The sequence below is a fragment of the Pseudophryne corroboree genome, chromosome 8 (assembly GCF_028390025.1).
Source record: "Pseudophryne corroboree isolate aPseCor3 chromosome 8, aPseCor3.hap2, whole genome shotgun sequence".
Taxonomy (NCBI): domain Eukaryota; kingdom Metazoa; phylum Chordata; class Amphibia; order Anura; family Myobatrachidae; genus Pseudophryne; species Pseudophryne corroboree.
The window spans coordinates 210,908,747-210,924,635 of record NC_086451.1 but is presented as its reverse complement, the minus strand read 5'-3'; the positions used below and the strand labels follow the sequence as shown (position 1 = coordinate 210,924,635).

The window sequence follows — 15,889 nt, the reverse complement described above, 5'->3', positions numbered from 1 at the left end:
TTAAAGAAAAAAGAGGTGCAAGATGGAATTGTCCTTGGGCCCTCCTACCCACCCTTATGTTGTATGAACAGGACATGCACACTTTAACCAACCCATCATTTCAGTGACAGGGTCTGCCACACGACTGTGACTGAAATGAAGGGTTGGTTTGGACCCCCACCAAAAAAGAAGCAATTAATCTCTCCTTGCACAAACTGGCTCTACAGAGGCAAGATGTCCACCTCATCATCATCCTCCGATATATCACCGTGTACATCCCCCTCCTCACAGATTATCAATTCGTCCCCACTGGAATCCACCATCTCAGCTCCCTGTGTACTTTGTGGAGGCAATTGCTGCTGGTCAATGTCTCCACGGAGGAATTGATTATAATTCATTTTAATGAACATCATCTTCTCCACATTTTCTGGAAGTAACCTCGTACGCCGATTGCTGACAAGGTGAGCGGCGGCACTAAACACTCTTTCGGAGTACACACTTGTGGGAGGGCAACTTAGGTAGAATAAAGCCAGTTTGTGCAAGGGCCTCCAAATTGCCTCTTTTTCCTGCCAGTATAAGTACGGACTGTCTGACGTGCCTACTTGGATGCGGTCACTCATATAATCCTCCACCATTCTTTCAATGGGGAGAGAATCATATGCAGTGACAGTAGACGACATGTCCGTAATCTTTGTCAGGTCCTTCAGTCCGGACCAGATGTCAGCATCAGCAGTCGCTCCAGACTGCCCTGCATCACCGCCAGCGGGTGGGCTCGGAATTCTGAGCCTTTTCCTCGCACCCCCAGTTGCGGGAGAATGTGAAGGAGGAGATGTTGACAGGTCGCGTTCCGCTTGACTTGACAATTTTCTCACCAGCAGGTCTTTGAACCCCAGCAGACTTGTGTCTGCCGGAAAGAGAGATCCAAGGTAGGTTTTAAATCTAGGATCGAGCACGGTGGCCAAAATGTAGTGATCTGATTTCAACAGATTGACCACCCGTGAATCCTTGTTAAGCGAATTAAGGGCTCCATCCACAAGTCCCACATGCCTAGCGAAATCGCTCCGTGTTAGCTCCTCCTTCAATGTCTCCAGCTTCTTCTGCAAAAGCCTGATGAGGGGAATGACCTGACTCAGGCTGGCAGTGTCTGAACTGACTTCACGTGTGGCAAGTTCAAAGGGCAGCAGAACCTTGCACAACGTTGAAATCATTCTCCACTGCGCTTGAGACAGGTGCATTCCACCTCCTATATCGTGCTGAATTGTATAGGCTTGAATGGCCTTTTGCTGCTCCTCCAACCTCTGAAGCATATAGAGGGTTGAATTCCACCTCGTTACCACTTCTTGCTTCTGATGATGGCAGGGCAGGTTCAGGCGTTTTTGGTGTTGCTCCAGTCTTCTGTACGTGGTGCCTGTACGCCGAAAGTGTCCCGCAATTCTTCTGGCCACCGACAGCATCTCTTGCACGCCCCTGTCGTTTTTTAAAAAATTCTGCACCACCAAATTCAAGGTATGTGCAAAACATGGGACGTGCTGGAATTTGCCCATATTTAATGCACACACAATATTGCTGGCGTTGTCCGATGCCACAAATCCACAGGAGAGTCCAATTGGGGTAAGCCATTCCGCGATGATCTTCCTCAGTTGCCGTAAGAGGTTTTCAGCTGTGTGCGTATTCTGGAAAGCGGTGATACAAAGCGTAGCCTGCCTAGGAAAGAGTTGGCGTTTGCGAGATGCTGCTACTGGTGCCGCCGCTGCTGTTCTTGCGGCGGGAGTCCATACATCTACCCAGTGGGCTGTCACAGTCATATAGTCCTGACCCTGCCCTGCTCCACTTGTCCACATGTCCGTGGTTAAGTGGACATTGGGTACAACTGCATTTTTTAGGACACTGGTGAGTCTTTTTCTGACGTCCGTGTACATTGACATTCTCGGTATCGCCTGCCTAGAGAAGTGGAACCTAGATGGTATTTGGTAATGGGGGCACACTACCTCAAGAAATTGTCTAGTTCCCTGTGAACTAACGGCGGATACCGGACACACGTCTAACACCAACATAGTTGTCAAGGCCTCAGTTATCCGCTTTGCAACAGGATGACTGCTGTGATATTTCATCTTCCTCGCAAAGGACTGTTGGACAGTCATTTGCTTGGTGGAAGTAGTAAAAGTGGGCTTACGACTTCCCCTCTGGGATGACCATCGACTCCCAGCAGCAACAACAGCAGCGCCAGCAGCAGTAGGCGTTACACGCAAGGATGCATCGGAGGAATCCCAGGCAGGAGAGGACTCGTCAGAATTGCCAGTGACATGGCCTGCAGGACTATTGGCATTCCTGGGGAAGGAGGAAATTGACACTGAGGGAGTTGGTGGGGTGGTTTGCGTGAGCTTGGTTACAAGAGGAAGGGATTTACTGGTCAGTGGACTGCTTCCGCTGTCGCCCAAAGTTTTTGAACTTGTCACTGACTTATTATGAATGCGCTGCAGGTGACGTATAAGGGAGGATGTTCCGAGGTGGTTAACGTCCTTACCCCTACTTATTACAGCTTGACAAAGGCAACACACGGCTTGACAAATGTTGTCCGCATTTCTGTTGAAATACTTCCACACCGAAGAGCTGATTTTTTTGGTATTTTCACCAGGCATGTCAACGGCCATATTCCTCCCACGGACAACAGGTGTCTCCCCGGGTGCCTGACTTAAACAAACCACCTCACCATCAGAATCCTCCTTGTCAATTTCCTCCCCAGCGCCAGCAACACCCATATCCTCCTCATCCTGGTGTACTTCAACACTGACATCTTCAATCTGACTATCAGGAACTGGACTGCGGGTGCTCCTTCCAGCACTTGCAGGGGGCGTGCAAATGGTGGAAGGCGCATGCTCTTCACGTCCAGTGTTGGGAAGGTCAGGCATCGCAACCGACACAATTGGACTCTCCTTGTGGATTTGGGATTTCGAAGAACGCACAGTTCTTTGCGGTGCTTTTGCCAGCTTGAGTCTTTTCATTTTTCTAGCGAGAGGCTGAGTGCTTCCATCCTCATGTGAAGCTGAACCACTAGCCATGAACATAGGCCAGGGCCTCAGCCGTTCCTTGCCACTCCGTGTGGTAAATGGCATATTGGCAAGTGTACGCTTCTCCTCCGACAATTTTATTTTAGATTTTTGAGTCCTTTTTTTACTGATATTTGGTGTTTTGGATTTTACATGCTCTGTACTATGACATTGGGCATCGGCCTTGGCAGACGACGTTGCTGGCATTTCATCGTCTCGGCCATGACTAGTGGCAGCAGCTTCAGCACGAGGTGGAAGTCGATCTTGATCTTTCCCTAATTTTGGAACCTCAACATTTTTGTTCTCCATATTTTAATAGGCACAACTAAAAGGCACCTCAGGAAAACAATGGAGATGGATGGATACTAGTATACTTATGGATGGACGAGCGACTGCCGACACAGAGGTAGCTACAGCCGTGGACAACCGTACTGTGTCTGCTGCTAATATAGACTGGATGATAATGAGATAAAATTAAAATATATATATATATATATATATCACACTAGTACTGCAGCCGGATAGGTATATATTATGTAATGACGGACCTGCTGGACACTGTCTGTCAGCACTGCAGACTCCTAAAGTAAGCTACTAGTATCAAGAAGATAGAAAAAAAAATAAACCACGGGTAGGTGGTATACAATTATGGATGGACGAGCGACTGCCGAGTCCCGACACAGAGGTAGCTACAGCCGTGGACTACCGTACTGTGTCTGCTGCTAATATAGACTGGATGATAATGAGATAAAATTAAAAAAAATATATATATATATATATCACACTAGTACTGCAGCCGGACAGGTATATATTATGTAATGACGGACCTGCTGGACACTGTCTGTCAGCACTGCAGACTACTAAAGTAAGCTACTAGTATCAAGAAGATAGAAAAAAAAACCACGGGTAGGTGGTATACAATTATGGATGGACGAGCGACTGCCGACACAGAGGTAGCTACAGCCGTGGACTACCGTACTGTGTCTGCTGCTAATATAGACTGGATGATAATGAGATAAAATTAAAATATATATATATATATATATATATCACACTAGTACTGCAGCCGGACAGGTATATATTATGTAATGACGGACCTGCTGGACACTGTCTGTCAGCACTGCAGACTCCTAAAGTAAGCTACTAGTATCAAGAAGATAGAAAAAAAAAATAAACCACGGGTAGGTGGTATACAATTATGGATGGACGAGCGACTGCCGACACAGAGGTAGCTACAGCCGTGGACTACCGTACTGTGTCTGCTGCTAATATAGACTGGATGATAATGAGATAAAATTAAAATATATATATATATATCACACTAGTACTGCAGCCGGACAGGTATATATTATGTAATGATGGACCTGCTGGACACTGTCTGTCAGCACTGCAGACTCCTAAAGTAAGCTACTAGTATCAAGAAGATAGAAAAAAAAAATAAACCACGGGTAGGTGGTATACAATTATGGATGGACGAGCGACTGCCGAGTCCCGACACAGAGGTAGCTACAGCCGTGGACTACCGTACTGTGTCTGCTGCTAATATAGACTGGATGATAATGAGATAAAATTAAAATATATATATATATATATATCACACTAGTACTGCAGCCGGACAGGTATATATTATGTAATGACGGACCTGCTGGACACTGTCTGTCAGCACTGCAGACTCCTAAAGTAAGCTACTAGTATCAAGAAGATAGAAAATAAAAATAAACCACGGGTAGGTGGTATACAATTATGGATGGACGAGCGACTGCCGACACAGAGGTAGCTACAGCCGTGGACTACCGTACGGTGTCTGCTGCTAATATAGACTGGATGATAATGAGATAAAATTAAAATATATATATATATATATATATATCACACTAGTACTGCAGCCGGACAGGTATATATTATGTAATGACGGACCTGCTGGACACTGTCTGTCAGCACTGCAGGCTCCTAAAGTAAGCTACTAGTATCAAGAAGATAGAAAAAAAAACCACGGGTAGGTGGTATACAATTATGGATGGACGAGCGACTGCCGACACAGAGGTAGCTACAGCCGTGGACTACCGTACTGTGTCTGCTGCTAATATAGACTGGATGATAATGAGATAAAATTAAAATATATATATATATCACACTAGTACTGCAGCCGGACAGGTATATATATTATGTAATGACGGACCTACTGGACACTGTCTGTCAGCACTGCAGACTCCTAAAGTTAGCTACTAGTATCAAGAAGATAGAAAAAAAAAATAAACCACGGGTAGGTGGTATACAATTATGGATGGACGAGCGACTGCCGACACAGAGGTAGCTACAGCCGTGGACTACCGTACTGTGTCTGCTGCTAATATAGACTGGATGATAATGAGATAAAATTAAAATATATATATATATATATCACACTAGTACTGCAGCCGGACAGGTATATATTATTATGTAATGACGGACCTGCTGGACACTGTCTGCAGAATGCGTTTATAAAAACACCACACGACGAGTGTTTAACTTTTTCAGGCAGACAATCACAATATACTGGTGGTCAGCAGACAATCACAATACTGGTGGTCAGTGGTCACTGGTCAGTCACACTGGCAGTGGCACTCTGGCAGCAAAAGTGTGCACTGTACTTAAAATATGTACTCCTGCTATAACTGCTCCCCAGTCTCCCCCACAATTAAGCTGTGTGAGCACTGCAGTGAGCACTCAGCAGTCAGATAATGATATACAGTATATGATGCAGCACACTGGGCTGAGCACAGATATGGTATGTGTGTGACCGTGTCACACTGTGTATCGTTTTTTTTCAGGCAGAGAACGGATTCATTAAACTGGTGGCACTGGTCACTGCCACTGGTCACACTATCAGCAGCAAGTAGTACTCCTCCTATATTATGCTCCCCAAAATTTGTGTCTCTCTCTCTCTAGTACTATTAGTCACTCTAAATGGAGAGGACGCCAGCCACGTCCTCTCCCTATCAATCTCAATGCACGTGTGAAAAATGGCGGCGACGCGCGGCTCCTTATATAGAATCCGAGTCTCGCGATAGAATCCGAGCCTCGCGAGAATCCGACAGCGGGATGATGACGTTCGGGCGCGCTCGGGTTAACCGAGCAAGGCGGGAGGATCCGAGCCTGCTCGGCCCCGTGTAAAAAAAGCTGAAGTTCGGCGGGTTCGGATTCAGAGAAACCGAACCCGCTCATCTCTACTTAAAATTCCTACTTAATGTGGCTTTTAAAACAGACTCTTTAGGCATTCAAACTAATATTACTTAAGCAAGAATATTCTAATTCAATAGGAAACAATTGATTTTAGCATTCATTAGCTGTACTACTAAAAGACCAACTGTTGTATTTTAGTGACGGATTTGAAACACTACCAATCAGTATTCAATATACTGTAATACCCCTTTCAGACCACCAGCAATAGCCCAAGTTATTGTACGTGAACGCGCAGGAACCTGGGTTGTGGCGTAGTCTGGAACCGCATTCATTCATTTCCACATAAGGACATTGTGTTTTCTATAGAAAGTGTTCATATGCATTTTTAATGGTAAAAAGTGGAGGGGCACAAATACATTAATTTCCACATAAGGATATTGTGTTTTCTATAGAAAGTGTTCATATGCATTTTTAATGGGGGAAAAAGGGGATGGGCACAAATACATTCATTTCCACATAAGGACATTGTGTTTTCTATAGAAAGTGTTCATATGCATTTTTAATGGAAAAAGGGGAGGGGCAAAAAATTACAATATAATACAACAACTGCTGTATACTACAATATGTAAACGACAATATAATACAAGAACTGCTGTTAACAATTGTCTCAACACATTTGAGACAATGGGGTAAATTTACTAAGGTCCCGATTTTGACCGAGATGCCGTTTTTTCTTCAAAGTGTCATCTCGGTAATTTACTAAACTCAAATCACGGCAGAGATGAGGGCATTCGTAATTTTTTGGAAGTAGTTGTAAAAAATTACGAATGAATACACCATCGGTCAAAATACGCCTGTTTAGATATGAATCTCGGTCATTTACTAACCATTCGTAATTGTAATGTCTGCCGTGAAAATGCATTTGCGGCCGTGAAAAACTACAAATCGTAAAAAAGTCCTAAAAAAAAACGCACCTGCTTTTGAAAAGCGTGTTTACATGTGTACTCAATTATCCATTACTCACACCTGAATGTTTGGCCCTATAAAAGTGTTCCAGGCACATTTTGAAATTCTCTCACTCTGAAATGGCTGCTGTGGTGTGTGCCAATGACTTTCTGTTTGCTGTGGGATACCTTAGACTGCTCCATGAGGCTTCCAGAAATCAGGGCCAGGTAAGTGAACATGGTCAGCAGGTTGTCCAGGTGCCGCGGAGGCTGCGCCAGCCACGTTTTTTTAGGGGTCGTTTAAACTTAAACGCATTGTCCGATGATAGGGTCATACAGATGTTCCGCCTAAATAGAACCAACATTTTCCGCCTGTATGACCTTGTCAAACTGGGACTAGACCCTGAGACAGCACGCTCTCGCTCTGTCTCAGGCTTGCACAAACTCCTGGCTGTGTTACACTTTATGGCTACTGGGAGCTTCCAGGCTGTGGCAGGCGACGTTATTGGTATCTCACAGCCAACCTTTTCAAAATATTTGAATCAGGTGAGTCAAAAAATACATAGCCGGTTATGTCTAAGTGTTGCTTCTGTAAGCTCTTACAACACAGTATTGTATAGAATACCTAACATGACACTCACCTTAGATTGTTTAATGTCCACTCAGGTTTTGGATGTCTTGGAGCCACATATTAATGCCTCAATCTGCTTCCCTACCCAGGAGTCGGAGTGGCGTGCTGTCAGGGTAGCTTTCTATGAGCTTGCTCGCATGCCCAATGTGCTGGGGGCCATAGATTGCACACACGTTCAGCTGAGATCACCTAGGGGCCGTCAATATATATATATACTAATAGACATATGGCCCAATCCACTAATGTCCAGGTGGTCTGTGATGCAAAATTAAAAATTATGAGTGTTGTTGCAGGTTACCCTGGTGGCTGCCATGACTCCTTCATCCTCAGTCAGTCATCGCTCTTCAATAAATTTGAGGACGGACAAATGCCTGATGGCTGGCTGCTGGGTATGTTTAAAATGTGTTGTGTGTATGTCTTTTAACAACAAACTCCATTTTTGACTTGGGTAATGAATAATCTTACAAATGTACTAATGTTGACTATATCTGTTTTTCAGGTGATGGTGGTTATGGCTGCTACTCTTGGCTCCTTACTCCATTGTCCCAACCTGATTCTCCTGCTGAACACAGTTACAATCATGCACATAAGGCTACGCGGAATGTGATAGAAAGATGTTTTGGTGTGCTGAAATCACGGTTTCGGTGTCTGGATAAATCTGCAGGCCTTTTGTTGTATAGTCCCTCAAAGGTGACTAGGATTGTGTTCTGCTGCTGTTTTCTCCATAATCTGTGTTTAAGTCAACATCTGGCACATTATGAGGGAGAAAGCAGTCAGCAAGCAGAGGAGTTAGAAACATCTGGTGACAGTGTGAGTACATATGTAGGGAGGCAGGTACGGCAAGAAGTGATTCAGCTGTATTTTTCGGGTAAGTTTTTGTAGGATGTAATTATCCTTGACTAAACACTTTGCAATACAAACAATTGTGTGTTTTGTTACTTACTGTTTGTTGTTTATAGTGGTGTGTACATTGTAGTTAGTTTATGTTATCAATACATTGTCATTCATTACCCCATAAAAACATACATACATACATAGCAGCTTCTACAATGTTTGAGACGGACACAGGAAGTTGTGTGTTTGTCAAAACAAATTTTTTATTGCGTTACTCAAAAGTTTTTGATGTATTATTTTTTGCGCTTGTGTGTGCTGGGTGCTGTGCTTTGTGCTGGCTCACTGGCACGTGCTCGGGAGGATCGCCGAACAGGGGAGGTTACTGGCGTTTGGGTAGGGGTCGTGGTTCCAGAGCTGGAGGTCACTTGTTGTGCTGCCATCAATGTTATGTTGTTGCTCAAATTATTTATGCTGGCATTCAGTTGTGTGTTGGTTGCAGTGTGGCTGGCTACAATCCGGGATAAAGATTCATTCACAACCTGGTTGTGCTGTATTAGTTGTATGAGTGTTTGGTGCTGGCGCTGTTGCTCATCAATGATGCGCGTTAAATGAGCCAGCATTTGGTTGTTGTCTGCCCGTATTTGCTCCATCGATGTTGCGATTCGGCCTACTTGGACAATCAGTCTGCCCGAGTTGCGACTAATGCGCGGTAGATGATGGGGCAGACTGGCAAGGTGTTGGGTATGTGCGGTCAGGCTGGCATTGCTTTGGGTCTGTTGGCTTGTCCAACTGGACCAAAAGTCATCTGGAATTTGTGGCTGGGGTGGAGCTTGTACCAGTTGTGGACTCATGGAGGCTTGGGGGATATCCTGCGGCTGTATTGGCTGGCTAGGGTCAACAAGTGTTAGTTGCAGTGTGAATGTTGCCTGTTGGTCTTGTCCCTGCTGGTCCACGTCGGGCATCAAGCTTGGCTCTGTATGGGGTGGACAACATGCACTGTTTACTTTACAAATAATATTTTTGCTAGTTCTAAACATTTCTACATTCATAATACTCCATTATTTTTGTATTTTTAATTGTGTTTTTAAACTTATAATTTTTTTGGTTTACAAACACATATATACCATCACAGGCGTGCACATAGACTGACTTGCGGAATCCTCACCTAACTACCTCCCCTCCACAGCATTACAGTGTTCTGTCACCTCCCCTGTCCAGGATATAGACTGCTTACCTGGATATTCCCGAGGAGCGGAGCAAGTAAGCAGTCTACATACAGGACAGGGGAGGTGTGTGAACACTATAATGGTGTGGAGGGGGTGTTGTTTTTTTATTTTAAGCCAGTAATGTGTTGTTATTTTTATGTGCACGTGTGTGGGCTAAATTTTTACAAATGTCTGTTCATTTTTAAATTTGATGTTGGCGATAGCAACCACTAAGATATTGATAAATTCTGCATTTGCACCTTTAAAAATTTAAGACGTAACATCACATTGTTTGTTATGGGAAACATGTAATCTCAACTACAACTCACATCATAGTAACTGTTAGAGATGAGCGCCTGAAATTTTTCGGGTTTTGTGTTTTGGTTTTGGGTTCGGTTCCGCGGCCGTGTTTTGGGTTCGAACGCGTTTTGGCAAAACCTCACCGAATTTTTTTTGTCGGATTCGGGTGTGTTTTGGATTCGGGTGTTTTTTTCAAAAAACCCTAAAAAACAGCTTAAATCATAGAATTTGGGGGTAATTTTGATCCCAAAGTATTATTAACCTCAAAAAACATAATTTACACTCATTTTCAGCCTATTCTGAACACATCACACCTCACAATATTATTTTTAGTCCTAAAATTTGCACCGAGGTCGCTGTGTGAGTAAGATAAGCGACCCTAGTGGCCGACACAAACACCGGGCCCATCTAGGAGTGGCACTGCAGTGTCACGCAGGATGTCCCTTCCAAAAAACCCTCCCCAAACAGCACATGACGCAAAGAAAAAAAGAGGCGCAATGAGGTAGCTGTGTGAGTAAGATTAGCGACCCTAGTGGCCGACACAAACACCGGGCCCATCTAGGAGTGGCACTGCAGTGTCACGCAGGATGGCCCTTCCAAAAAACCCTCCCCAAACAGCACATGACGCAAAGAAAAAAAGAGGTGCAATGAGGCGCAATAAAAAAACCACGGTTAGGTGGTATATATTATAATAATAATACAATTATGGATGGACGGACTGCCTGCCGAGTTCCGACACAGAGGTAGCCACAGCCGTGAACTACCGCACTGTACACTGGTTGATAAAGAGATAGTAGTATACTCGTAACAACTAGTATGACACTATGACGGTATAAAGAAAGAAAAAAAAATACCACGGTTAGGTGGTATATATTATAATAATAATACAATTATGGATGGACGGACTGCCTGCCGAGTGCCGACACAGAGGTAGCCACAGCCGTGAACTACCGCACTGTACACTGGTTGATAAAGAGATAGTAGTATACTCGTAACAACTAGTATGACACTATGACGACGGTATAAAGAATGGAAAAAAAACCACGGTTAGGTGGTATATATTATAATAATAATACAATTATGGATGGACGGACTGCCTGCCGACTGCCGACACAGAGGTAGCCACAGCCGTGAACTACCGCACTGTACACTGGTTGATAAAGAGATAGTAGTATACTCGTAACAACTAGTATGACACTATGACGGTATAAAGAAAGAAAAAAAAATACCACGGTTAGGTGGTATATATTGTAATACAATTATGGATGGACGGACTGCCTGCCGAGTTCCGACTGCCGACACAGAGGTAGCCACAGCCGTGAACTACCGCACTGTACTGTGTCTGCTGCTAATATAGACTGGTTGATAAAGAGATAGTATACAATACATACAACAATATACTACTATACTGGTGGTCAGGCACTGGTCACCACTAGTCACACTGGCAGTGGCACTCCTGCAGCAAAAGTGTGCACTGTTTAATTTTAAATTAATATAATATTATGTACTCCTGGGGGCTCCTGCTATAACAACCTGCAGTGCTCCCCAGTCTCCCCCACAATTATTATAAGCTTTGCCTTTTATACATTGATGTGCAGCACACTGGGCTGAGCTGAGTGCACACAGACTGAGTCACACTGTGTGACTGGCTGCTGCTGTGTATCGTTTTTTTTCAGGCAGAGAACGGATATAGCAGAGAACGGATATATATTAAAATAAATAAAAGTTAACTAACAACAACTGCACTGGTCACTGTGGTAAACTCTGTCTGACTCTGCACAATCTCTCTCTCTCTTCTAATCTAATTTCTAATGGAGAGGACGCCAGCCACGTCCTCTCCCTATCAATCTCAATGCACGTGTGAAAATGGCGGCGACGCGCGGCTCCTTATATAGAATCCGAGTCTCGCGAGAATCCGACAGCGTCATGATGACGTTCGGGCGCGCTCGGGTTAACCGAGCAAGGCGGGAGGATCCGAGTCTGCTCGGACCCGTGAAAAAAACATGAAGTTCGTGCGGGTTCGGTTTCAGAGAAACCGAACCCGCTCATCTCTAGTAACTGTACTGTGTAGATGATTTGCTATGTGTTTAGTTTATGTTTTGACTCACCAGATAACTGAGGTGATCTGGGCTCATCACTCTGTGGACTCGCCAATAGTGCCTGTGGTGGCTGGGGTGAGACTGCAGAAATGCGCCGCCTGGGTGGGGAAGATGGAGCCGCAGATTCAGAGACAAGACGCCGTGTCTTACTTGGCCTCCTGGGTAAGTGCCCCGAGCCCTGTGATGGGCGCCTTAGAGGAGGGCGGCTTACAGAAGCAGAACCTATGAGAATATTTAAACATTAATATTTTGTACTTCTATGTGTTTGCAGAATATGTGACTACAGTGAATTCTTACCTGCAATCCCAGCATCATCCTGAGTTGTCTGTGGCCTGTCTGGCCGGCTGGTCTGTCGGACTGTTGAAAAAGTTGTAAAAACATTATGACCATACTTTGTAAAAAAATGCAAACTGCAAAGCCTTAGTGTACTGTAACCATCTTGTACGTATTGTAAATTAAACTAATTTCTGCTTAAGATCTCCGTGATTCCTTAATTTGTTATGTATATAAAAATGTTCATGGTGTTGCACAAAAAAAAAAGTTACATTGATGAATTATGTGTCAGATATTGCATAGATTGATTACTTGCAACTTGAGCCAAAATGTAAATTAAAAGTTTATTTAAAAAATGAATTTAAAAAAAAAACATCAGAACAAGCTGCTATTAGATACAACAGCTATGTCCAAGCAATATCTCATATTAATTATTGCAACTACACATACCAGCATGCACTGCACCTGATTTTGCATTATAAATTTAAAAAAATACAGCCAAGGCAAGATGGGAAATGCAGTTTAAAAACACAAAAACAGCATAAGGGTGCATAGGCCAGCAATACATGACCAACAATGTATGCATACTTTTAAAAAATAATTTCTCCACCATTATCATTTTGCACACTTTAAAATATAATTTCGATTTATCAAACTCACCATCCTGCGTGGGTCGATCCGAATCCCGGACATGAGTTGCAGACACCACTTCTGCTGGAATCAGTGCCCGCACAGGCTCCTCCCAGTCCCGATAGGTTGCCCGGAAAGGGGGGCCACCCCCGGTTTTGCGTGCTGATTTAGCCTCTTTGGCCATCTTGGCCTTGACACGGCGCTTTATGTCATAGAACCTCTTGCGACACGTGTCCTCAGTCCGCCTCACCACACCCTCACTATTTACGGCAACTATTACTTTCCCCCACAGGACAGACTTCCTGCGGCAGGACACCTTGGCAGCAACCTGCCCAAACAATTGCCGATGGTGCTTCATCAGCTCACGCACCAACGCCATGTTTTCAGCATAGCTGAACTTAATATTCCTGCCAGTCTTGGTAGTGGTGCGTGGCTGCGGAGCCACAGCACCATCACTCTCACTGGAGAATGCAGCAACAGGCACCCCCTCCTCCTCCTCCTCACTAACCTCCTCCCTCTCACTAACCCCCTCCACCTCACTCACCTCCTCCACCTCACTAACAGCCTCCACCTCACTAACCGCCTCCCTCTCACTAACCTCCTCCACCACACTGACCTCTGAGTCAGACATGAGGACAAACAACACAAAACACAGAAAAATCAATACAGAAAACACACTCCTCCACTACTACTACTACACACCACACAGCCAATACACACGCTCACTCACTCACTCACAAACAATGACAAAAGACTATAAAAAAAAAACAAGGACAAAAAAGTTTACAAACTGTGAAAAAACAATACTACAAATATGACAAGACTACTTACACACACAGTACAGTACTCAACAATCACAAAACTCCGCACCAAATCCACCAAAAACTCCACCAAACTCACCAACTCCAAATACACCTTCCTCTCTCCTCTCCACTAGCTAAACCCACGAGGTGCGGTGTGTTTGGGGCGGTTTTATAGTAATGTGCACAGACACTCCTCCATCACGAATACAACCAATCACGGACGCGTGACAAAAACGAAACTTAGGACTAAAAACGCGGCTGCAACATCAAAATCACTGCCGTAACAGACATGTGACGCAGTCGTAAAATAAACTAAAAACACGGCCGCAAAACAAGCAAATCGGCCGCATTCTACACCAGAAAACCACGAATGACATCGACATCGGACAAAACAAAAAATACGAATACGACAGCTTAGTAAATCCGTCGTAACCAATTCAAAAAGTTGCAGTTTTACACTTTCGATGTCATTCGTGATTATTCTCCCACCAAATCGGGAGAATTACGAATCTTAGTAAATTTACCCCAAAAGCTGATGTTTCTGTATGCTATAATGATTGGTGCCTATTGCCTTAGAGGGACTATTTTCAGTGGCAGCATAGAGTCTAGCTTTCCATATGTGTCCACATCCCCACCTTTACTTACACACTTTACCATCTGTTTCCTATGCTGGCTAGGCTTATTACTGCTAGCTACATCATGGTCACAGCAGAAGGACTGTGCAATGAAGCAGAAGTGTTTGAAGTACCGAGCAAGAAATCTGTGGTATATGCATTTCAACATGCCTCTTCTTCTCCCAATTCCTCCTTTGTCTACTTACTGACTTAATGTCCAATCAATGTTTATGTCACCATCTGTTGTAGTCCCAGCAGTTGAAATGCCCACACTGGAATCCCGACACTGCTCAGAATGCTGCCACTGGCATCCCAGCAAGGTTAACAAGTTAGGCTGCGGGGGAGGGAGTGTTAGGTTTAAGATACGGATAGGGAAGCTAGGTTTAGGAGCCACCAGGGAGGGTTAGGGTTAGGCTGTGTGTGTGTGTGTGGGGGGGGGGGTTAGGTTTAGGCTGCTGGTAGGGAGGGTTAGGAAGTCATTGGAGAAATGTAAGTATACTTTACAGATGTGCGCAGGCCCAAATCTTGGGTTTTGGTTTTGGATCTGTATATTCTATGTGTTTTGGATATGTATTGGTTTTGCTAAAGCCCCTTTCACAGGTTTTGGTTTTGGATCTGTATTTTTTGTACAAAAATGATAAAAACAACTAAAATCACAGCATTTTGGCCTGTTTTCATTCCTACAGTATTATTAACCTCAATAACATTTATTTCCAGTTAGTTCCTCTCTATTCTGACCATTTCACAGCTCACAATAGCTAGCTGGCTGACTAAGCTGAGTGGCAGCAGTGGATAGCAAACATGTGGCAGTTAACAAAATATTTTTAAAAGCTGTAATCATCTGTTAAAATAATTTTCAACTTTAGTGTAGGATCAAGTTCTTCTGTCTCAAAAAGATATCTTTGACCTGGTGAAGATTCGCTAATCATCCGATAAAATTATTTTCAACCTCAATGTAGGATTAAGTTCTTCTGTTCCTGAAAGACATATTTGACTTGGAGAAGGTTCACTATTCAAGTGTGGAGATGTTTTGAGCATATATTGGAGCAGGCTCACTGAAGCCAATTTGTGTCCAGTCCTATGTCAACTAAGTTCAACCAACCATCTAACACAGGCATGTCAAACTCATGGCCCTCCAGCTGTTGTGAAACTACAAGTATCAGCATGCTTTACCAGCATACCCTTCACTGATCAGCTGGTAAAGCATGCCAGGACTTGTAGTTTTAGAACAGCTGGAGGGCCCCCAGTTTGACATGCCTGATCTAAAACATGATCATCTGAGTGAGATCTATAAAATACCTGTCGCTAACACACAGTGTGTTAGCCATTTGGTGCCACATCCTCCTGAATATTGATAACCAAAGGCAG

At 44.0% G+C, this 15,889-nt stretch overlaps 1 long non-coding RNA gene across 1 annotated transcript; it reads left to right on the top strand.

Moving 5' to 3' along the window:
• Positions 1-12,200: 12,200 nt before the first annotated feature.
• LOC134947622 (uncharacterized) lies at positions 12,201-12,676 on the top strand. The gene is made up of 2 exons (XR_010182659.1): positions 12,201-12,363; positions 12,473-12,676. It is a non-coding gene; the product is annotated as an uncharacterized LOC134947622 (long non-coding RNA).
• The last annotated feature ends 3,213 nt before the right edge of the window (positions 12,677-15,889 follow it).